This window comes from Panthera tigris, chromosome X (assembly GCF_018350195.1).
Source record: "Panthera tigris isolate Pti1 chromosome X, P.tigris_Pti1_mat1.1, whole genome shotgun sequence".
In the NCBI taxonomy this organism is placed as follows: domain Eukaryota; kingdom Metazoa; phylum Chordata; class Mammalia; order Carnivora; family Felidae; genus Panthera; species Panthera tigris.
In genome coordinates this window covers 13643980-13667359 of record NC_056677.1, presented here as the reverse complement: position 1 = coordinate 13667359, position 23380 = coordinate 13643980, and the positions used below count along the sequence as shown (strand labels likewise).

The 23380-nt window shown below is 46.1% G+C and overlaps 1 pseudogene; it reads left to right on the top strand.

Moving 5' to 3' along the window:
* Positions 1-15311: 15311 nt before the first annotated feature.
* On the top strand, positions 15312-15786 carry LOC102969098 (annotated as a pseudogene).
* The last annotated feature ends 7594 nt before the right edge of the window (positions 15787-23380 follow it).

The following is a 23380-nucleotide window of genomic DNA, read 5'->3' as shown; positions in this document are numbered from 1 at the left end:
GGGGGCGGGGGGGGGGGGGGCGGGACCTGCTCTCTGTCCTGGCTTGTTATCTGAGTGACATTCATTCGCCAGTGGACTACGAGTCTACCCTGACAGTGCTGACTTCTTTCTAAATTGATCAGGGCAGGGTATCTGTTCCCAAACCAGCTCCCTTGTGGCCCCTCCTGCCCCACATTTCTGAATGGCTGCTGGGCCGTGGCTTCAACCAATTCAGAAACCAGAGGAACATAAAACAGCTCTCTGCTTGTCTGTAACATCGGGGGATTTACGAGTGGCTGTGTCACATTGATCCGTCCTTCTATTCTTCCTCTCCTGTCTTCTCTCTTCTCCCCGTCTCTTAATCTTCCTGTGTTCTAGAAATTATGGGTCATTCCGGGTCTAAGATGGTCTGTTTCAAAGGTTCTGCGTGTCTGAGTCAGGCTGGCGACTGATGGTTAGAGCAAGATCGACATGCCATAGTAGAGGCTGTAGTCTACTATCCAAACACCCCATTCTAGACTGAAGGACTCCTCTCCCCGGGAGCACTCCCCGGCTGCTGAGGGCTCACAGGTGTTTCCTCCTCTGAGCACTGCCTTCTGTGGAAGGGAGCTGCCTCCCTCAAGGCTCGGTCCCCCACCTAGGGGCAGCCTGCATCGAAAGACTAGTCGTTTGGATGGGGCACCAGGGTGGCTCAGTCAGTTAAGCATCTGACTTGATTGCGGCTCAGGTCATGCTCCCATGATTTGTGAGATCGAACCCCCTGCCCGGCTGAGAGTGTGGAGTCTGCTTGAGATTCTCTCTCCCTCTCTCTCTCTCTCTTTCTCTCTCTCTGCCCCTCCCCCACTCGCATGAGCACCCTCTCTCAGTCACTCTCAAAAATAAAGAAATAAATATTTTTTAAAAAAGATGAGCCATTTGGAGGACACAAAGCCCCAACCTTCTTCCCTCAATTTGGGACCACTCTAAAGGACCAGCTCACCTCCAGAGCCAAGGGATCTGTTGTGCTGCAGGACAGATAAACTCCTCGCCGCCTGATGCTACCTCCCTCGCTCCTGTGTTGATCCCACAGGCACTCCCAGTAAGCTTCGTGTACACAAGCACACTGTCCTGAAACCATTTACCAACTAGATTCTTCACTGAGCTCAAGGCTTAAACAGAACACGGCGGGGTTCAGCAAAACCTAGCTCTCTCAGCACACAAGATTCGCGTGAGATAAATCACCAAGTGGATGGATTCGGGGAACAGAAGGAAGGAGCAGGAACAACTTTAAGCCCCACAGAGGCTAGAGGGATTTTCCTTAGACCCCAGTTCATATGAAGTCTTTGAAATCCCGTGTGTGTGTGTGTGTGTGTGTGTGTGTGTGTGTATTTTACACCTAAAGGCATCTCGATTTGAGTGGTAAATTTTTATCAGAAATACTTGATCTGTGTTTAGATTTCATGAAATAGATGGTCGGAAAGTACATTCACAACGCTGAAGTTGCCACAAACATGCTAAAACTTCCGACAGCCCAGCCAAGGATCAGTTTTTAAATTTAAACTTACTTAAATTAAATTTAAAAATCAGCTCATCGATCACACTGGCCACATTTCAAGTATCCAGTAGCCACTAGTGGCTAGTGGCCGCCATATTGAAGGGCACAGCCTTAAGAGTTCTTGACAACTGAATATTCTGGGTTGATAATAAACTGGTTATTTACTTGAGAACAAAAAAAAAAAACCAATCAGCCCACTCTTCCGATGGGAAGAAGTGACCTCCCTCTCGGTGATCTCTTTCGTGCATATACATCAAAAGAGAGCTTCCAGTATAAATGGGCCACTCTTCAAGCACACTACACTTATTTCTATATGGTCTCCTTAAAAAGAATTCCATCTCCCACTACTTATTCTTTCCCACCACTTAGTAGGTTGGGTTCTCATTTTCTGGTATCTATCATGATTTTACCGCCACACTCGTGTTTCCCGGCTTGGCTGGATATTCTTGATATACTGTGGTAAGTAAATCATGTGTGTTTCCTTTCAAACTTTTCACTCGCGGAGCATCGCTGGAAAATTTGAATCTCCCTTACTCAAACTTATACCTGATACATGGTCTCTGTTCCTTTGACACATTTTTTTAAAAGGTAGACTATAAACCTTTTCCTCCTGCTCCGGCTGCTGTCTGGAACTTGAACTCCACTTGCTAAAAGAAAACATGCCTTTGGCATCACACATTGAGGGACTCTGCGGCGACAACTGTTCCGCATGTAGTGGCTACACCATTCCACTGGACCAGTGTCCTTGGGGACCAAAGAATCCAGGAAGGACCCCCACCAGAATCCTCAAGAGTGCCTTATCCTGGGTCTCTGATGGTATACCAACGGAACCCAAAGCCTCTGGACACGGGATTTGCAGGGAACAATTCCTGTGTTTGCAGCTGAACAGTACTTGGAGATAATCACTGACTTCTGACCTCTTAAGGTATGTTGAAAGCTGTCCTGCTTTGCAGAAAATGCCTTTCATGCATTTAGAACCAAAGGGGGTTCCAGCTGGAAGGAACATCAGAAATCGATTCATTTCTCACTGTGGACTTCAATGGCAGGAGACTGAGAAACTGGACTGGGTGAAATTTTCACCTTTAAGAGGGCAAGGCAGATCCGCTTTTTCATTATCCCCAACGCCCAAATGTGTCTGCCTGTTGCTCTACTTCCACTGTTGCTCTTCATCTCGGTCTCCCCCTTTCCCTTTCCTTCTTGCCCCTGATCTCCCCTCAAGTCAGAGACAATCCCCCCAACATGCAGAATCCTCGATGCTTTCCCTGATCACATTTCACATACCAACTAAATGCCTTGATCTTAACACAAGGGGACATAGCATCAGGAGACTCCCTGGGAAAATCAAGCCTATCGGATTGCAAACCAAAGCCAAAATGAGCCACGAGAATCTCCAAACAAATTTACGATCACTTCTCCACCATTCGATAGGGCGGGGGGTTCATCAGATAACATCTTGCTGTGAAACCATCCAGTGTTCTCTGGACTAAGGTTTCACCCCAGAGGTTAAGTGCTTTAACTAGATATTAAGCTGCCATCAATCCCTTCCCTGCCCCCCAAGCACACATTCCCATCCCGGAAGGTCTGAAGATCCACCGCCGGATTCTCCTTGATCACAAAGGCTTTATTTCCTCCTGGCTTATACACGCACCGGGAGAAGGATCCCATAGTGACGTACCTTCTTACAGTTTGTGACTCTGCTAATTTCCTAATTATAGAGATTTTCTGTCTTGTTATTCTAACATAGATTTCACTTAGACCCAGAGAAAAAAAAATAAGCCCCAAAATGTGGTTTGAACTTTTTCATTCTAGTGTAACCTTCATTTCCCCATGGTTTTAATTACAGCAGTAAAATAATATAAGAAACACTGGAAACGACAGAAGACATTTGTTAGACAGCAATTAATAAATGAGAATATAACAGCAGTCATATTCAAAGGTTAGAAACCAATCCATAGCAACTGAAGTGTTGTTTGGGGGCAACTGGGTAGCTCAGTTGGTTGAACGTCTGACTCTTGATTTCAGTTCAGGTCATGATCCCAGGGTTGTGGGGTCAAGCCCCGTGTTGGGCTCTGCACTGAGCATTGAGTCTGCTTAAGATCCTCTCTCTTTCTCCCTCTGTCCCTCTCCCCTGCTCTCTCTCTTTCTCTCAAAAAAAAAAAAAAAGAGAGAAAAGAAATGTTGTTTGAAAATAGCTTGTTTTAAATGAGAATTGGATAATCTATTTTTTTAATGTAAATGTTGCTCTTTTCTACCCTAGTGGCTCATGCAAAACTGGGAGGGCAGGATAAGGAGGGGTCTAACCCACGGGTTCCCAGACACAGAGCTTCAAAGATCTAATCTAGTCAGCAGGCCTCATCATAGCTGTGGTTGGATATGGTCTCAGCTCTCAAACAATCTTTAATGTGCAAAGATATAACAGATACATACAAACCAAAGTAAATAAATATAGAGCTGAACAAGAAGAAAGGCATAAAATAAAAGGCTCAACAAAACCAAAAGCTGGTTCTTTGAAAAGGCTAATGAAAAGATAAACCTCTGGCAAGAATAATCAAGAAACAAAGAGAGAATACAAAAATAAATAATACTGGAAATGTTAAAGGATACAGCACCTAAAAGTTTCCCCCATTAAATACTAGTTCCAGCTACCCTAGTTGGGTATCAATTTTCTGAATTTTAAGGCCAGTTTCATTCATTCATTCATTCATTCATTCATCTCCCCATTCATTCATTCAATATTTGTTGATGTGCCAGAGATACATAAAGAGCAAAACCCCCCAGACCATCCAAAGCCTACTTTGCCTGTTAATGGATATAAAATAAACAAGGCAAATCAAAATATTATGTACCAGGTAGCAGATGTACCTTAAAGAAAAGTAAAGCAGGCCAGGAAGTGGAAAGTGATGAAGAGGTAATTTTATAGACAGAGGTCAAAGAAGGCTTCTTTCCATCAGGTGACTTTGAGCAGAGCCCTGAAGGGAATGAGAAAGCAAGCCATGAGAACATGGAGGAAAGAAAATTCCACCTAGACAGAACAACAAGTGCAAAGGTCCTGGGGCATATTAAGAAGGCCAGGGTGGCTAGAGCACAGTCAGGAAGTTGGAGGAATCTGAGCAGAAAGAATGACAAAATAAGGGCTAGTAATCCTTATCGTGGTTATCCCACAGGTTCCCAGCAATAATCACAGAGGATTCATGTGGAAGGGGAAAATACAAAGGGTTAGATTCTGCTCTGAAATGGACTTAGTGGAAAAGAGAGGAGAGGGGGGATCATTTTAATTTGGGCCTGTTACACAGGGGCTTCTTGGGCTTTACCAGGGAAACAAAAATTTGGACCAAAAGGATCAACCACTGTCACCATAATGTATCACGCAGGCCCTTGACCGTCTGTGAGAGATTGTGAAATGGACAGTGTGTGGGGGCAGAATATTCTAGTTGGGATAATTAAGGAGTGAAGCCCTGGCGTCAGAATGCCTGAGTTCAGCTCTGTCTCTTTTATATATGTGTGTCCTCAGGAATGTCACCTACCCACTTTACCCCTCAGTTTCCCCGTTGTAAAGTAGGGATGAGGACACGGCTGCCTTGTAGGGTCGATGTGAGGACTGAGCGAAGTGACACCCGTAAAGGACCGGCACCGTCCAGGTGCATCGGCCTCCGGAGGTTGGCCACATAGGCCTGTTTTCTCCTCTCAAGTGAAGACAATAAGCTTAAATCACCCGTTTTCAACATTCTTTTTTTTCTTTCTTTCTTTGACTACAGAACTCATTCTGAAAACAAAATCTTGTGCGGAACTCCAACACTGTCTACAAGTCAGATAAGAGGGGCGCTGTTCCGGTCGAAGGCAGAGAGCCCCAAAGCCCCACCCAAGCTTTGCGCTCCCCTCAGCAAAGCCCCCTGAGCTCCTAGAGCGAGGTGAGGCAGAATCAGGAAAACACCGGCTAGATAGACATTCTGTTAGGCCCCCTCCAGTCCTAAAATCCCATAACTACCTTCATGTGTATAAGATGAGGGACAGAAACAAAACAAGATTTCTGGCTAAATAGTCTCTCTTGAATGATCCAGAATTTCCTCTCTCGGATATATAGCCAAGAGAAATACAAACACATGTTCTCCAAAAGTCACGTACAACAATGTTCGCAGAAGCACTGTTAGTAATAGCCCCAAACCAGGAAATACCCAAATGCCTATGTACAATAGACAGGATAAATAAATGTGTTGTAAATGTAAATAAATGTATTGTGGCCTATACTGCATTCCTTATTACAATGGAATTACATGTGACTTAATGAACCAGTCCCATACATCATGACAGGGGCGAATCTCCCAAGCATCTGTTGAGCAAAAGAGGCCAGATACAAAAAGGCACATCCTGTATGATTCCACTTATATCAAGCGTGGAAAACAAGCAAAGTTACTCTATGGTGTGAGAAGTCGGGACAGTGGTTGTCCTGGGGCTGGGCTACAGAGAGACAAGAAGGGCTTCTGCGGTGTTGGTGATGTTCTGTTTCTTGTTCTGTCTTCAGCTTGGAACGATTCATCATGCTGTACAACTGACTGTGCTACACCTCTTCACGCCCATGTTATACTTCAATTTAAAAATGTGTTGGAGGGGTGCCTGGGTGGCTCAGTTGGTTAAGTGTCCGACTTCGGCTCAGGTTATAATCTCACGGTTCATGGGTTCGAGCCCCGCATTGGGCTCTGTGCTGACAGCTCGGAGCCCGGAGCCTGCTTCGGATTCCGTGTCTCCCTCTCTCTCTCTGTTCCTCCCCCGCTCACACTCTGTCTGTCTCTCTGACTCTCTCAAAAATAAATAAAAGGTTAAACAATTTTTAAATAAAGAAATTAAATTACTAATTAATTACTTAATTGGCTCTTTACCCAATAATTGGATAGCCTGGATTTTAGCAGAAAAAGAAAACAAAAAACGGAAAGAAAAGAAAAAAAAAACCCAAATGAACGAGAAACCACACAAGGTTTTTTTCTTAACCAGAAGTATTTCTGAAAGATCGGATGATCAGCTCTGTGATATGGGGGTGAAGCTGGCCTACAACATGGAAGGAAAAGCACATCATGTCGTTGGTAAGGGCTAAGGTTCCAACTTAATTAGATTTTTTTTTAATTAATAAAAAGCATGTGAAATACATTTATGGACTCTTGATGAGAGAGAACAAATTTGTGGATCTGAACACATTAATATAAATCACCATAGTGATTTTTATCTCTTACCACACCACACTCCCACCTTGGGCATTTGGGAACGGACTGTTTCGGCTTGAATTACCAGCATATAAAAGTGGACACACTCATCCACTGTAACAGACAAAGGAAACAAAGCCATGAAATTTCTGGACACGGCATGGAATTCGTTTACGCTTCTCACCTACCACATCCACTGCTGGTTTCTCCTGGAGAGCTATTTGCCAGGGTTAGAAAAAAAAAAAAAAAAAAGGTAAGGAATAAGCTCACCATGACACCCAAAACAATGAGGCTCTTCACCGTCCATTGTAGTTTGTAAAATACTTTAAAAGCCTGCCTGTTGCAGCTTGAGGGGTGAGCCTTTGGCAGGGTCAGCCTTATACAGGGTGGGCCCGAGAGAACAGGGAGTGTGTCCCAGGGCGGGGGCTCGCTGCTTCAGGGCGCCACGGGAAGGGATTTCAGGAGAGGGATTTCTTGCCTATGGGACCAAAACCAGGGATCACACAAAGGTCTAGTTACCATCAGAGTTTGGCCTCACCAAGAATTCTTTTGTTCTTTTTAATTTGACAGAGAGAGAGAGGGGGGAGCCTGGGAGGCTTAGTCAGTTAAGCGTCCAACTCTTGATTTCACCTCAGGTCAAGAACTCATGGTTGTGGGATCAAGCCCCACGTCAGGCTCTATGCTGATAACTCAGAGCCTGCTTGGGGTTCTCTTTCTCTCTCTCTCTCTCTCTGCCTCTCCCCTGCTCACATGTATGCACTCTCTCTCTCAAAATAAAGAAACATTAAAAAAGAAAGAAAGAAAATTCAGGTGATATGATATCTAACTCAAATCACTAGAAAAGGTGACATCACCCCTTGATGACCCACACCCTCAAGAAAAAGTCCTTAAGTAAGTAGTAGGAGCCCCAAGCACCCAACTCTTATAATAGCGTGACCTTATTTAAGTTCATGTGTTGAGTCTGAAATGAAACCAGAGATGAAACCTTATGTTTGACACTGAAAGGAAAGAGCAAGCGTTTGGGGGAAACTAGATGTGTCCCCTTGTTGTAAATAAAAGTACTTTTCTGTGTCTTCTGTCACAATTTAAAAGAAGGAAAAGGCAGCTTCAAAGGACCAGGTTGGTTCATTAGGAGCATCGAGGGAAGTAGGGGACAAGAGGAGCCAGGGATCAAACAATGGAGAAGAGAGCACTGGATTAGGAGTGTGGCTGGAGCCCCAGGGCTGTCCCTCCATCTCACCATGCCTGAGGATGAGGGTTTCTCAAGTCCCACCCCGGGACTAGACGCTGAGCCCAGAGGGTGCTGGCCACTGCATATTAACGGCTGGTTTGAGGACACATCCAGCGCTTACACGGGACTGCAAATCTGACTTCTTCAACAGAAGCCTATGAAAGGAACCTACTAAGAGAGTGCCCAGTTTCTCACATCGTGACATCCAACACATCACTCATCTTCCGTCGCCTCCAAAGGTACAGTCAATAGCATAAAAGTTGGATGGGAACATTGCCCAGGACAGGAAGGTCTAGGTTTTCAGACTGCATCAACCCCCCGCTGACCAGAGATGATCATAAAAAATGAGACGTTAAGACTCTTGACAGTGGATAACAGATCTCCTGGCAATGGCTTCTTCCCCAGAGATGCCAAGGAACTTTCTGTTCCTCCTATCCATTTTCTTGTTGACAAGATTACAATGAGATTATTTTCAGACTCTTTTCTTTCCACTAAGAGGTAGGTGCTTGACTACCCCAGCCCTGGCCAACTCCTTGTACTGAAAACCTGCTCAAGACACAGACCTGGGTTTTCCATTGACTGATGAGCCCTGGAGTAAACATCATTGTTCGGTGTTTAGTTATATGCCAATCCTACCTGGGATGTTGCTTTGTGTCAGTGTCCTGGGCACTGAAATCCTAACGCCCTAATATTAAGACATTCCTTAAAATACCTGAAGACAACAAATTGGGTCTCTCCAGACTTCCCCCATCTGTTTTCCAACCACTTCCATATGGTATCTCTATCTCCCCCTTCCCAGCCTGGCCCGCCTGCCCACCCCACCGCCGTTCTCTCACCAGTCAATAAAGTGAAGATGATGTCCGCCAGGACAGGAGGGCAACCTGCAAAATGGACGGGCAGAAGGCTGCTTCCCTTGGGGCCTGGAGGATACCACTGGCTAAGCACCCAGCCAGATTTGAACTCCACCAGGAAACATATAGGGAACAGCTTTGGCACGTGGGATGTTACCCACGATAAATCAGCAGCACCCACTGAAGAACTTGATGCTTTAAAAAGCAGATGAGGCTAAAACAAACAAAACAAAATGAAACAAAGGGACAAATGAATATTGCTGCACATAAACATACGAAAAGGTGGAAAACAAAAGCACACACAAAAATGGTGTATTTCCAGAAAAAGCGAATGCTCTCCTATATCCTAGGTTCCACTGTGTAGTGAGTACTTTTCTTTTTCCTTTTTCCTGGAAGAACAGATTCTTCTGAGACGCATGCAACCCTATTCTTGCCCCTTCATATACTACTCCAGCAATCTGAGAAATTAGCCGAAGGGAATCTCATTTTTTTCTTCCACTCCACAAATACCATTACAAGTATTAACAATGAACAACCTCACCCCCATCAGAGCCCCACGCTGACAAGGGCACAAAGAGCCCCTTCCTTTCATGCTGTCTGCTGCTGTCTTGACCACATATGACACACAGAAAAGAAATTTCAATGGAGGCCTCCAAAGTGCTACTTTAATTCCTTCCATATTTTTTGCTTTGGGGCATTTCCGAGGACTTTTATGAGTGGAGCGGTCAACCGCATCATTTACTCACTCTGCAGTATCATTGCACTGTCGCCAAATGCACCCCAAAGCTCCTGAGTCTGAGTCCTGGTCAACCTCTGCACCCCAGACACCTTTTTGTAACCACTCAAGCCACCTGACCTTGAAACATGGATCGCAGCTATCCCAGCACCCTCGTGAGCACACATGTGTGCATCAGTGACTAGCTGGCCACGGAGCATGCCCTCACAACTGGGTGGCAACGTCCCATCTTCTGTTCTACATCTGTCTTCCCTGGAATTGAAGGCATTTTGCAAACATAACACCAGTGTCCAAATATTGCCAGCCAGAGCATCAGAGACTATGGCTGCCTTGTTTTGGCAGGCTGGTATTGCCACACAGGTGGCTCTCCCCACCAACTCACACCCTCCTACTCTTCTGTGTCCACAGATTCACTGCCACCATGACATGGCTGCCTCTGGTCTAAAAGGAGACCCTAATACATGAGAGAACTTGGGGTATTTTGCACTAGTATTTTCCTGAAATTGCTCTTAAAGTAAGGGAGGACAATGGTGGGACAAAGAGAGGACAGATCCTTTTAGCTGAGCACTGCGGTGGGACATTTTCCAGTGGACCATGAGACTTGGATCTTCCAAGTTGCTCCTTGCACCTGGCTGTTGGAGCAACCTGAGAAATCCAGAACAAACACGTCTCCCATCATCTTCATTTTCCTTGTATTACCTGAACTCAAGGGTGCTTCAGAGACTGGAGTCGTTCTCCATCCCTGAACTCCGAGGGGAGGGATGTGCAGGTGGGGACTCATTTCAGGGTACTGGTCAATCCAGGACAGATTTGGTAGTTATGGCTTCTGATAGTCATGCACGGACTCCGATACTCTAGGGTTGCAGTGGTCTCCTGGGGTCCCTGGCTTTTCATATTTTTGGCTCTTGGTTTCTGCAGAGTTAGTGTAATTCCAAATGAAGAAGAGTGAGGGCTCTTGGGGATCCAGGAGGTGGCCCAGCGACCATGTGAATCTTGAGTCAAAAAGCTGCTCTTTCACAAGATTTACACGGTCGCTGGGCCACCTCCTGCATCCCCAAGAGCCCTCACTCTTCTTCATTTGGAATTACACTAACCCTGCAGAAACCAAGAGCCAAAAATATGAAAAGCCAGGGACCCCAAGAGACCACTGCAACCCTAGAATATCGGTTTCAGTAATGGCATTTATGTGGCATCTGAGGGTATGAGGTGCTACATCCGAGAAACATGAATATCATCACCATCATCACCACCATCGTCATCTATGGCAATGTTTCCAAGTTATATTATTTAATTCCCTCCCCTGATCAATAGAGTATAGGAACAGAACCTAACCATTTTTCCTAAGAAAACCACATGGACGGTGCCTGACAGGGTGGGGACAGCTGTTTGCTCTGTGACGGCAAATGCATGGGCTCTGTGACGACAACTCTATAGGTGCATCTCTCGATGTCCTTTTTGCCTTTTTCTTTTTTTTTTTTTTTTTTAATTTTTTTTTTTTTTAACGTTTATTTTTGAGACAGAGAGAGACAGAGCATGAATGGGGGAGGGTCAGAGAGAGGGAGATACAGAATCTGAAACAGGTTCCAGCCTCTGAGCTGTCAGCACAGAGCCTGACGCGGGGCTCGAACTCACGGACCGCGAGATCATGACCTGAGCCGAAGTCGGACGCTTAACCGACTGAGCCACCCAGGGGCCCCTTGCCTTTTTCTTTTACTACTATCTATGTTCTCGAGAGTTCCCAGATCCCCCTTCCCCAACCACCCCCCCCACCATACATAGAGACCGCAAAATAAAGTCCAGATGGGTGAAATGATGTTGTGAACTAGCTGGCAACACCAACTCTCCAGACCTGGACTTAAGTCTTAGCTTGCCCGTGTACAAGCTGTGCAACCTTGGACGGGTAACTTACTTATAGGAAGTCTTGGAGCTTTGGTTTCCTTACCGGTAAAACAAGGATAAAAGCAGTCCTCCATGGATCAGACTGCTGTGGGAATGGAATGCCACAATGTGTGTAAAGTGCCTGGAACAGGGCCAGGCACATCCTAAGTCTTCAATACATGTTCGTACACGCCCGTCTTATTCCTGAAGTTAGGCGGCACATCAATTAAATTTCACTGTCTGTGATGGGCAAGACAGCACAGTGGTTAAAAGCCCACAGGCTCTAGGGCCAGACTCCCTGGGTGAGAATCCTGGGGCTGTGTCTCACTGGTTGTGTGTCCCTGGGCAAGCTGCTTAACCTCTCTCGGGGACGAAGGTGTTCCTGCAAAATATGAGGGGACAGTAACTCCTAGCGCTCAGGGCTTCAGTGACTGAAGATCCATCTACAAAATATTTCTAACAGTACCTGCAGCTTGTAATCCTTTAACAGATGCTGGCCAACCTTATTGCCATTATACACTCTGATTTTGTGGATGATTATTAAAGTAGCCACAGATTCTTCCTCTCCCAGCAGATTGCGACACAGCACAGCAGATTTCCCATCAACCGGTAGAGTTGATTTCCCCACTCCTTGAACTGGAGCTGGTCGTGTAACTTGCTTTGACCAACGGACCGTCAGGAAGCATAATACAGCAGAGGCTTGGCAAAGTGCTTGGGAACTGGGGCTCACCCCCTGTTGCTGCCCTGGGGAGCCCTCTGTCTTGTGAATGAGCCCAAGCTAGCCTGCTAGAGGATAAGAGGTCACACGGAAGAGAACTAAGGCACTCTAGCCAACAGCTGTGCCCTAACAGCTTGCTAACAGCCAGACTCGTCCCAGCCACCGACTAACCTGCCTGCTGGCCACAGATGTATACACAAGCCCAACACAGGTTAGCTGAACCGGCCCAGAGCTGAAAAACTACACAGACAACCCACAGAACTGTGAGCCAAATGAATGTTTGTTTTAAGCCGTTAAGTTTTGGGGTGGTTTGTTACACAGCACAAGCTACCTAAACCAGGCCTTCTAGAGTCTAAAGTACAGTTCCGTGTACCATTCTAATTCCTGAATGCTTATCTGCCAGATTTCTGTGGCCAGCCCAAGAAATGAATGTTATAAGGCATTTTAAAACACACACACACACACACACACACACACACACACACGAAGCCCTGTGCCTTGGCTAACTAGTTTTTCTAAAGAGAGCAAAACCCCCTCAAGACATTTCTATTAAAAACAGCTTAAGAGGAAAAGCTTCTTTGTATAATTATAGACACACAGATGGGATCTAGAAGCCGGAACATAACAAGCCAAAAGCTCTGTGGGTGGAAGGGACATTAAGACATAGGGCAGGCTCTCAACAACTACAAGCTTCTACTCATGCAACGCGGGACTGATGAGGCCAAGGGGCTAGAAGTGGCTCAAGGCCAACTCCTCTGAAAACTTTTCCTCAGCTCTTCTCACTGACATCAACCTCTTCTTGTTGACTTGCCACACCTGGAGTATGCATTTAGGCTTTAGACCACGTCTATCCCACATGGCCCTAGAGGACGTACATCATGTGCACCGGCGTCTTGTCGACCGAACAAAACGCTAAATTCTTTGAAACGAGAAACCCGTCTCAATCCCTTACAACACCCAGCAAAGTTCCCGGCACAAATTAGGCATTCAAGAAAATCTGATCAGATTGCATAAAACTAAGCCATGCATGTTTAGAAATGCAGTGGTCATTATCTAAATCAAATGTGCCAAATTAGAAATGAATACATATTTTGTACCCATGGAGAGGCAGCGCAAGCCAGAGGGTCCAAGAACACAGAATAATGCCACACTGCCTGGGTTTGAACCATGACCCTTCAGATTACTAACGGTACCTCAGTTTCCTCCGTGGTAATAAAAGAAGCTATCTCATGAGGTTGTTAGGAGGACGAACTGAGGTAATACATGTAAGGCACTGTATCTAGAGCACGGAATACGGTTTGGCAATAAAAAGGAACAGACTTCAGAAACATTATCCTCAGTGAAAGAAACATTACCCCCGAATTTCACAAAAGATAAAATCCCCAGGAAAGGCAGATTCAGAGAGACACAGAAAGGAGGTTGGTGGCTGCCTGGGCGGGGGTGGGACTGGGGATTGACTGGGCACAAGAGGTAACAGAAATGTTCTGCCATCAGAAGGTGATAATGGCAGCACTATTCTGTAAACTTACCCCAAATCACTGAATGGTACACTCAAAACAGGTGAACTGTATGGTATGTAAATTACACCTCGATAAAGCTGCTTTAAGAAAGTGTGAAGGGCTGGGGCACCTGGCTGGCTCAGTCAGAAAGCAGAGCATGCGACTCCTGATCTCAGGGTTGTGCGTTCAAGCCCCACGTTGGGTGTAGAGTCTACCTTTAAACAAAAAGTGTAAAGGGCTTAGAGAAGAATGCCTGGCCCAGAACAAGCACTACATACGTGGTGTGTCAAATAAATAAGCATTGTTTTCAGGAAAACCTGGGCACGGCTGAGTCCCCAAGGACGCTGAGTCCACCCTAGTCTTTCTAACCCCTTGTTCACCCCACCACTCATCACAGGGATCTAAACCCGGGATCCTCTTCCCATGAGTCCAGGATGCTGCTAAGCCAGCCATATGTGTCTCCTTGGCTGCTATCGTCCCTGCAACTGCCAAAACGCTACACAGTTTATTAAATGCCTCTTGTTTATGTAGTTCCTGATGCCAAGCTGTATTTTATTATATTGAGCCAACTGCTCTTATGCAAGGTTTTTTTTTGGGGGGGGGCGGTGAGGGGAGGTGTTGGGAGGAGGGAACGATCACACTATTGAGGGAGGGAGATTCCTTAAAACTGGGACTCCAAAGAGCAGCTGCTGATTACTCACAGAAGCCCAAACATCCCTGCCCTTGACAAATGTCATGCCACAGGGTAACTTTAACTCTGCTCAAAGTCTGGACAACAATACCCGCTTGGGTAGAGAGAAGGGAGGAGCTGGTGAGGCAGAAGAGAGTTCGAGAAAACGGAAAGGGAAATGGATTTACAAACAGGCTCTGCCACATGTGCAGGAACAGGGAGGCTTTAATTTCGAATAAGTCCTGAAACAGACAAGAGTCCCAAGCATACCATTCTTGCCAACTTGTGGCTTTCCCATCTTGCCCCAAACCATCCACATGGAGTTCTCACTTCTCCCTGTTTTATCTCTAGGCGTTCATTAGGAACTGGCCCATTCACTCTGTTCCCTTCAGGTCACACGCTCAGTTGCTCACCATTTCCCACATCAATGCCGTTGGAGACTATCTTCCCAGCCATTTAAGTGCGTCCATCCAAATTTTTCGAGAGGGAAAGAAATATGACTCCATCGCCCCACAGCCTCCTCAGACTTGGCAAAATGGATACCTGGAGGCATGCCCAGACCTAGTAAGATCAACCCACTTCCCCCACTCAATGTCAATGTGCATGCAATCATTCAAAGATTATTTATGAAGCACCCACACGTGACAAGACCTGGGTTCCAGCCCTAGAAGTGCTTCTCAAACTTGAGCATGCCTTGGGATCACCTGGAGAACTGGCAGAACACAAATCCCTGGGCCCTACCCCCAGAGCTACTAAAATTCAGTAGGGTTGAGGGTGAGGCCTGGGTTCAGCATTCCTAATAAGCTCCCAAGCGATGCTAATGCTGCCGGTTCATGGACCACACTTAGGGAGTGGCACTGGTCTAGAGGCCACAAAGGTGGTTAGCAGTGGAACTCGCCTCAGGTAGCTAATAATCCCTTACTGAACAGAAGGCACAGGTACACACACGAACATGCACTAAACAAAATTGTAACCCCACGTAAAACATGGTAAGTCTTAGCCTCTTTTCAGGCAGCCGGCAAGATGGCGGACGTTCAGACTCAGCGTGCCTACCAAAAGCAGCCAACCACCTTTCAAAATAAGAAGAGGGTTCTGCTTGGAGAAACCAGCAAGGAGAAGCTCCTGCGATAGTACAAGAATATTGGTCTGGGCTTCAAGCCACCTCAGGAGGCGGCTGAGGGCACCTACACTAACGAGAAATGCCCCTTTACTGGTAATGTCTCCATCCAAGGGCGGACTCTGTCTGGTGCAGTGGCAAAGATGAAGGTGCAAAGGACCACTCATCCACCGAGACTACTTCTGCTACATCCGAAAGCACAACCGCTTTGAGAAACGCCACAGGATCATGTCTGTGCATCTGTCCCCCTGCTTTGGGGACGTCCAGATTGGCGACATCGTCACAGTGGGCGAGGACCGGCCCTTGAGCAAGACTGTACATTTCATCGTGCTCAAAATCACAAAGGCCGCTGGCACCAAGAAGCAATTCCAGAAGTTCTGAGACTAGACGTCTGCCCACACCCCCAAAGAAAAGAATTTTCCCAATCAAAAAATACAAACAAACACGGAAGGTCTTAGCAATAGGCAAGACCCAGACAGCAGGCGAGGGAAAATAAGGGGAAAGGTTGGACCAAAGTGGTATCCGTGTACACACGTGTATGAACATTGACCTATGAATGCACATATCTCCATCCAGGAGCTCTTCGTGGACAAAGACCTCACCTTACTCTTTCTGCTTTTAACACCTACTACAATGCCTGGTGCACAGTAAATGCTCAGTGGAATGTTTATGGAATGAATGAGTGAACAAAGAAACACAAATGTAGGCATTCATCCATGAAATTGCATGGAACGAAGTTTCATGTCTGGCAGCACATTTGTCTACCTTATCAAAAACCAATGGTCCCAGGAAATAATCATTTTTGTACTTAAGATTTTGATTTCAGGCTATTAATGTGATTTTGTCTAAAATACATAACTTACAAAAATGTACTAAAACTTGGGTAAGCTTTTAAAAATCAATGAATCAGCAAGCACTGCACGAGCACAAGGACTGTGCCTAGAATATTCTGTGCTGGATATCCCAGTGAGCATGACATATGTGGTTCCTGACCTCCTAAAGCTGGAAGTCTGAAGTTCTTCTGTGATGGTATTCTTCACACTTGAGTCCAAAGCCTCCAGGGGAGCTTTCCCCAAGATCTATCTCTAGTCAAAATGCCATAGTCCCTGGCTCTGAACCCTGGTTTGCTAGCTATGGGTCTTCAGGTAAATTACTTAACCTCTCTGTGCTTCCTCTTCATCTCTGAACTGCAGGTAATAGTAGAACCCCCATCAAAGGACTAGAGTGAAGGCCAAGGTCGTTGATGTCCTGCACTTAGAACAGTGCCTGGCAAATAGAACGTGGCTGTTAAGTGAGCACTCATTTTTATTACCATTATCATCATTATTACTATCTTCATCATCATCGCCATCATCAACAGCTGAGCCCCTCAGGAGTGCAAGACCCTATCAGCTTATAAAGTGTTAACCTGAGAAGTGACGAGATAAAGAAAACTGGACTTCTGAATCCTCAAAAAGCCCAGCCCAGTCTTACAGCTTTCTTGCTCCACCCCTATTTTTCCTGTCCTCCAATCAGCTTTCATAACAGCTTCTTGAAACATCCAACCCGGTTACAAATCAGGGCCATTGCCAGGATGGCTCAAGTCCAGGACCAAGCTGGCAGGATCAAGGAAAGACAGGCCCCTCTCATTCAGCCACACACAGTCTACTTGTCACCCTTTTGGAAACCAGTGACTCAGATGTAACTCTCCTGCAAGGTGGCAGCTGGTGGGCTTTGGCAAAGCACACAAAGGAAGCACATTCTCTCTCCTAGCGACCCAGGGCACCAAGGAGAAGGTCTTAACACAGTTCTCATTCATGGTTTAGCCTAATTAAAATGGCATTACCAGTTTCAATGGCGGGCTTCTTCTGCCAGCTGCAACTGGTTCCCTTCTCCGAAGCTTTTGCTTCTTGTTTTCACAGTTTATTGATCCCCAACATGGATTTGAGGATGCCTGGATTAAACGATAGCAGCTCCATTCTCTTTCCCCTCTCCCCTTCCCTGAGACAATTGTTTGCCGTCTTGGTTTATCTAAATTGGCTCAGAGGCCTCGCAACGGGCACAACTTTGTAAACCAGTCACCCAAACTCTTCTGGCTTAACAAATGGACTTCATCCTATAATTTAGCTTAAGACTTTCCAGGGGCCAGAAACCAAAACCCCCTTGGCCTTCCCACCTCAAAAAGGCATAGCGTCCATTCTGGTACCTGGCAGGTGGAGGTGACAGGCAACAAAATGGATTTCGCATCCCCTCTGCAAATTCTGAATTTCTTCCTCTCATGAGGGGGTTACTTGTCTGCAAAGATCTCCAGGAAATCCAGTGAAGAACTGAGTTTTTCCTGCCTTGGCTACAAACTGAGGGCCCCCTGGCAGTTCATGGCACGTCTCTCTTTAGAAGCAATGTGATGGCATTTAGGGAGGGGCTCAACCGCCACATCCAGCAAAAGCAGTTAAACTCCAACTTGGGATTTACAGGAACAGAGCAATAGGGTTGATACTATTTGGGATGGGAAACCAAGAGATGACAAAAGATTAAATGACACCATCCAACCAGCTCTGTCGGTGGGCAAGTCATTTGGCTTCTCTAAGCCTCAGTTGCCTAGTGCAACTGAGTGTGGTTGTGGCGGTGAGCTATGGAATATGCAAGGATTGTGATGGTGATGTAATGAGGAAGAAGAGGAGAACAAAGAGGATTAGGACAAGGAGGAGGATCACTCTTGGGTCTTGGGAGGTAGCCAGTGGGAGCTACTGAGTTGGCTGTTAGTCCAGATCAATAGCTAAATTCCTTTTTTTTTTTTTTTAACTCCACAATTCCCAGCCCTTTTTTGGATGAGAAACTACATTTGATCCCTCCAAACCCTTAGTATTCCAGCTCCCAGTTTTTGGGGAAGCTAGCCCCTGACAAGGGTAGTAGGTAGGGAAATCAAAGAGGGGACTCCATTATTGCTTTTCACGGCTGCCCATGATTCCCTCTCTTCTGGGACCATCTGTGATGGCCAAATTGGACCCATGAGTAGAAGGAAATCCACCTATTCTCCAGTCCCTCATCCTCAAGCATGGAGTTCAACCTAGCAAGGGTAGAAACCAACAAGGACTCTAATTGAGCATAAAATTAAGCCCTTTCATTGCAACTTGGCAGATGACCACTAAAGGTATTCCAGGCATAAAAGGAACCTCAGCCCTTCAGATTCTTCTCTTGGATGAACATTCGGTGGAAAGAGAACATGAAATCGCCACGAGGCCCTTGTGATAGAGCCCACAGGTGCCTTATGCCACTCCCCGGTGCTCTCACAAAGTTTTTTCTTCCCCACATGTTTTCAGACCCTTTGATGCTCATAATAATTCTAAGCAGGGGACTTACTGAATTCATTTAACAGATGAGGAAGCTGAAGTGGACAGAAGCAATATGGCACTCCCAAGATCAAACAGCTGCCACTAGAACAGTACAAATTAGCACCTCAGCCTCATTACACCAAACTTGTGCTCTTTTTTCCCCCACCAACCTTCAAGCCCTCATTCAGCTGCTTAACTGAGCTTGTAAACTCCTTGCCAGCAGAGTGAGGGGATGGATTGCTTGTTACTAGAATAGGGAGGGAGTCAGTCGTCCTGAGTCTAGGTATCGGGGCACCTCAGAGCTAACCTACATTAATGCCCATCTAGAATGGGATTGGCAGTGGCTCGGGACAATGATAAGATGGTGTCCGTGAAGAGTGTTCAACTTGCCTCCCATCCAGATCTTCTGTGGCTCTTCCTGTCCTGAGTTTAGTCCTTTATCCCACCACCCAGCAGCTTCTCTTACTTGGCTCTCCAATGGAGAAGGCATAGATAACCCAGCCCAAATGAGCTCCAATGACATCAACTGGCCTATAAATCAACAGGGCCCCAAAGACTCAGACTTGGGCTTCTACACACAGTGTGCCCACTCTACTTCCTCTTAAACTAGGGAAGGGAGGCAACAACTTAAGGGCTCATATCAGTCCATAATATAAAACATCTGGGGCCAGAACAACGCCATACCAACAGACATGCACTCCATGGAGCATGTTCATACATATACCATGGGGTGGATACATCAGGGTGGCTTTAATGAAAAGCCTCCTGGGGCGCCTGGGTGGCTCCATTGGTTGGGCGTCCGACTTCGGCTCAGGTCATGATCTCACTGTCCATGGGTTCCAGCCCCGCATAGGGCTCTGTGCTGACAGCTCGGAGCCTGGAGCCTGCTTCAGATTCTGTGTCTCTGTCTCTCTCTGCCCCTCCCCCGCCCAAGCTGTCTCTGTCTCTCTCAAAAATAAATAAATATTTTTTAAAAAAGAAAAGAAAAGCCTCCTGCCACCATTCTCTTTAAATCACTGCTCCGCTCCTTGCATGGCTTTGTCCCTGGACTACAAACCACCTGAATCAGTCTCCCCAGGACCACTGTAGGATTTCAGCATCAGGCTTTCCCTCCTTTAGACTAATACACACCAGTATAGCTCCAGTGAATTAGAGACCCCAGAGTGAGCAGTGGCCTCCAGGGTTGAGTACATGCAGCACAGGATTACTGCCTTGAGCAGAGGTTCCTAACTTTTGCCATGCCATGGCCCCTTTGGTCGACTGGTGAAGCCTATGGGTCCTTCTCAGAATTCATAATGTATAAATTACAACATATATGATTGTAAAGCAAATAAATTGTGTCGAAATGCAGTTATCCAAATACTAACCAGAAAATTGGGTCACAGAATATTACGTGTGTTTATCAACACACAAAATAACAAGGTCTAGTGGTGAGCCTACTACTCCATCAGGATTTTTATGTAATGGGCATATTTTGAGATATCTCCAGAAACTGTAATATGATACAGAAATGCCTTTGATTTCTATCAGTGAGCAAGTCACAGGGACAGGTAGTACTACTGTGGTCTGTGTCTTTTTGGAATTGAAGGAAATATCAAGTTTCAGTTTACGGTTAGTGAAACTAAAGATGCCATTTTTTTTCCCGGACTTAAGGAATTCTATCCACAGACCATTTTGGTGGAAGGGAGGTTTCCAGGTTAGGTTCAATCCTTGTCCCAAAGAGGGCCTACCTGGATGGATTTCTGAAGAAGAAATGAATGAGCTATCTATCTGTAGCAATGAGGACATATTTCAATAACTAGTCGTTGCTGGGAAGGACAGAGGGACAATTCCTAAATATTGAAATAATACCCTAGGCCCCTAACAACAAAGAAATGATGATGTTCTAGGGCATGGCATTACAAGCATGGTGAAGCCACAGCTAAAACAATCCCTAGCAAGGGATCCACAGACCTGCTCTGGTACAATGAAAATGACAGGCTCCTGCATTTTTCCAACTTGTATATTACTTCTCTAGGTATTAAAAGAACTTCCTAAATCAGTGATCTGATGCCATGCCACATCCTTGGATAAAATGTCTAACATCCCAGAAGAGGTTGATGTGTAGGAAGATTACTTCAACAGCTACTTTTCGTACCTTATCTCCCTGCCCCTCCTCATGCCATAGTTGATTGGACCAAGGGTGAGCACTAGATTCAAGAGTAGCCTAACTATTGGCTGGTCAGCAGCCAATGGGATGGCTTGATTTTCTTTAAATGATCTGGGTCAAGCAGGCGCACGCTCTCTCTCTCTCCTCTTCCAGAAAGTGAATTGAGACGTGGCAAGAAGGAAGAAATTACGGGTCGAAGTCAAAGCTAAAAGAAAACACAGAAGCAAGCCAGACTTTGATTCAGGGTCATAAAAGGGAAGGATCCAGAGAGAAGCTGAGTCCAGCCAATGGTAGAGCACTCACTGCACCGGAAACCACGAGCCCTGATGATGGGTCCCTAGAATGGCTTCAGATTTACACTGCTTTCCACTTCCTGTCTCCGTAAAGCCTCCATTTTCTGTTTCCACAGTAAAATCTCATGAACGGAATTCAGAGGGTCCTTGGAAAAAAGTCACATTTTAATTTTCACTAACCTGCAACTGAAACTTTGCATTTCCTTCTCCTTCTGGGGAACCTTCTATGAGCTCTAAGATTAGATGAGATGCTCCAACAACGTGCTCCCAAGCCCCTTTCACCCACTCTTAGCAATGTAGGAACAATGTTCATCGCAATGTCCTCTTGCCATATCTCTACCTCACCTTAGACCATAAGTTCATTGATGGCAGGAACCCTACTGGCCTCCTGTGGATTCGCAGGGCTTAGCACAGTAAATGTACTATACTTAACACATCTTATTGAATGAAATTTCTACAGGAAGTCATGGGGAAATAATAAACAACAATCCAATGACGCAAGCTTGGTGACCTAGCCATAGCTCTTAAAAGAGAAATAACGGAGCAGATACCAAACGTTGCAGGCGAATAGTCGAATCGAGACCTCTCACACAACGGAACTAAGGCAATTCAGTTCTCTGAACATTTACTGGGACCTGCTATGGGTCACACTCCCTTCCCATAAGGATTGAACAAAGATGAGAAAAGCATGTAGGATGATACATACTATACAAGGCAGGTCCACTGGGGGCAAACTGTCACTAGAGCCGGAATCGGATGACCCATATCCGAATCCTGGCCCAACGCTTAGCAAGAGCAACTGTGACAAGTTGCTAGACGAAGCCTTGGTTTTGCTGTCTGTACAATGGGGCTGACGATATTGATCTCATAGAAGAATGATGAAGATTAAATGCCACCATTACATTCAAGGACCTGGTACCACAGCTAGTACATTAACAGACATTCGTTAGAGGTCTGGATCTTTCCCTCAGGTATATAAAAAAAAAAGCTTAATTGTACATCAGCAGCAGCAAGGTGGTGGCAGTAAAAGAAATGTCATCTGTGGCATGTCAGTCCCAGATCTATTTTACCGATGACCGTGCTGGAAGAGAATCTTAGTGTATTTGGAGCAAGGTGGAAAGAAGGTTCAGCTCAGGGCTAGAGACCGAAATGGAGCCACGATGTGAGCCACGTGTAAACTGTTAACTTTTCTAGTAGCCACGTGAAACAAAAAAGTAAAAAGAAACAGGTGAAATTAATAATACATTCCATGAAACCAATACACCTAAAATAGTATTTCAATATGCAATCGATAGAAACATGCAGTAATGATCTATTTTACAGTCGTGGCTTGCACCAAGGCTTAGAAACCCGGTGTGTATTTTACATTTAGAGCACCTCACGTCTCGAGTGCCCGCCGGCCACATGCAGCGAGCGGCTGCTGTGTCAGACAGCCCAGGTCCAGCCTGTGTGGCGACAGCTGTGGGGGTCACCACGGTGGAAACGGATTCTATTTAGACAGTGGATGGGAGCTCAGAGTCTGGAACCAGACTGGGGGGAGATGCCGTCTCTGTCACTCACCAGCTATGTGACCTTGGGCAAGTGACTTCGTCTCCCTGTGTCTAACTTCGTCTCTAACAGGGGACCAGCAATGCCAGCTTCCGGAGCTCGTGAGGATGCAATGAATTAATGCGTGCCAAATACTTAGAACTGCATGAGGCACGTAGTGAGCTGTCCGTAAACGTTAACTGTTGCTGTTATGACAGCTCCAGAGGGGGGCGCAGGAAGAGAGCGGCACAGATGTATAAAGCCTAGAGAGGATTAGGGTTCTGCTACTTCCTTTTCAGAGTCATCCGTCTTGATGAGGCAACTCCGCCGTGCCCCTTAACAGGCCAATGAGAGGGAGAACCCTGGTGCACAGCAGCCCGGCGTGAAACGGTCCCGGAGGGCGGCGGGCCCTCCGGTTTGCAATCTAAAGGCAATCTGTGGAGCTATGGTTCCAATTAGGAAAGCAAAGCTGGCCCGAATACCGTTCCCCACAGCTTGGCAGGAAAAGCCATTTGCAACAAACCAGACCATGTCTCCCATATTCTGTCTTTGTTTCTCTGTTCAAACATTTGTAAGTCGTTCCGAATTGGGGGGAGGCGGCGGCGGCAGCAGCAACCGTTTTAAAAGGCAGAGCCATGATCAAATGAAGGCAGGCCAAACACACAAGTGGCCAGGGCTGGGGGAAGCCAGGATAC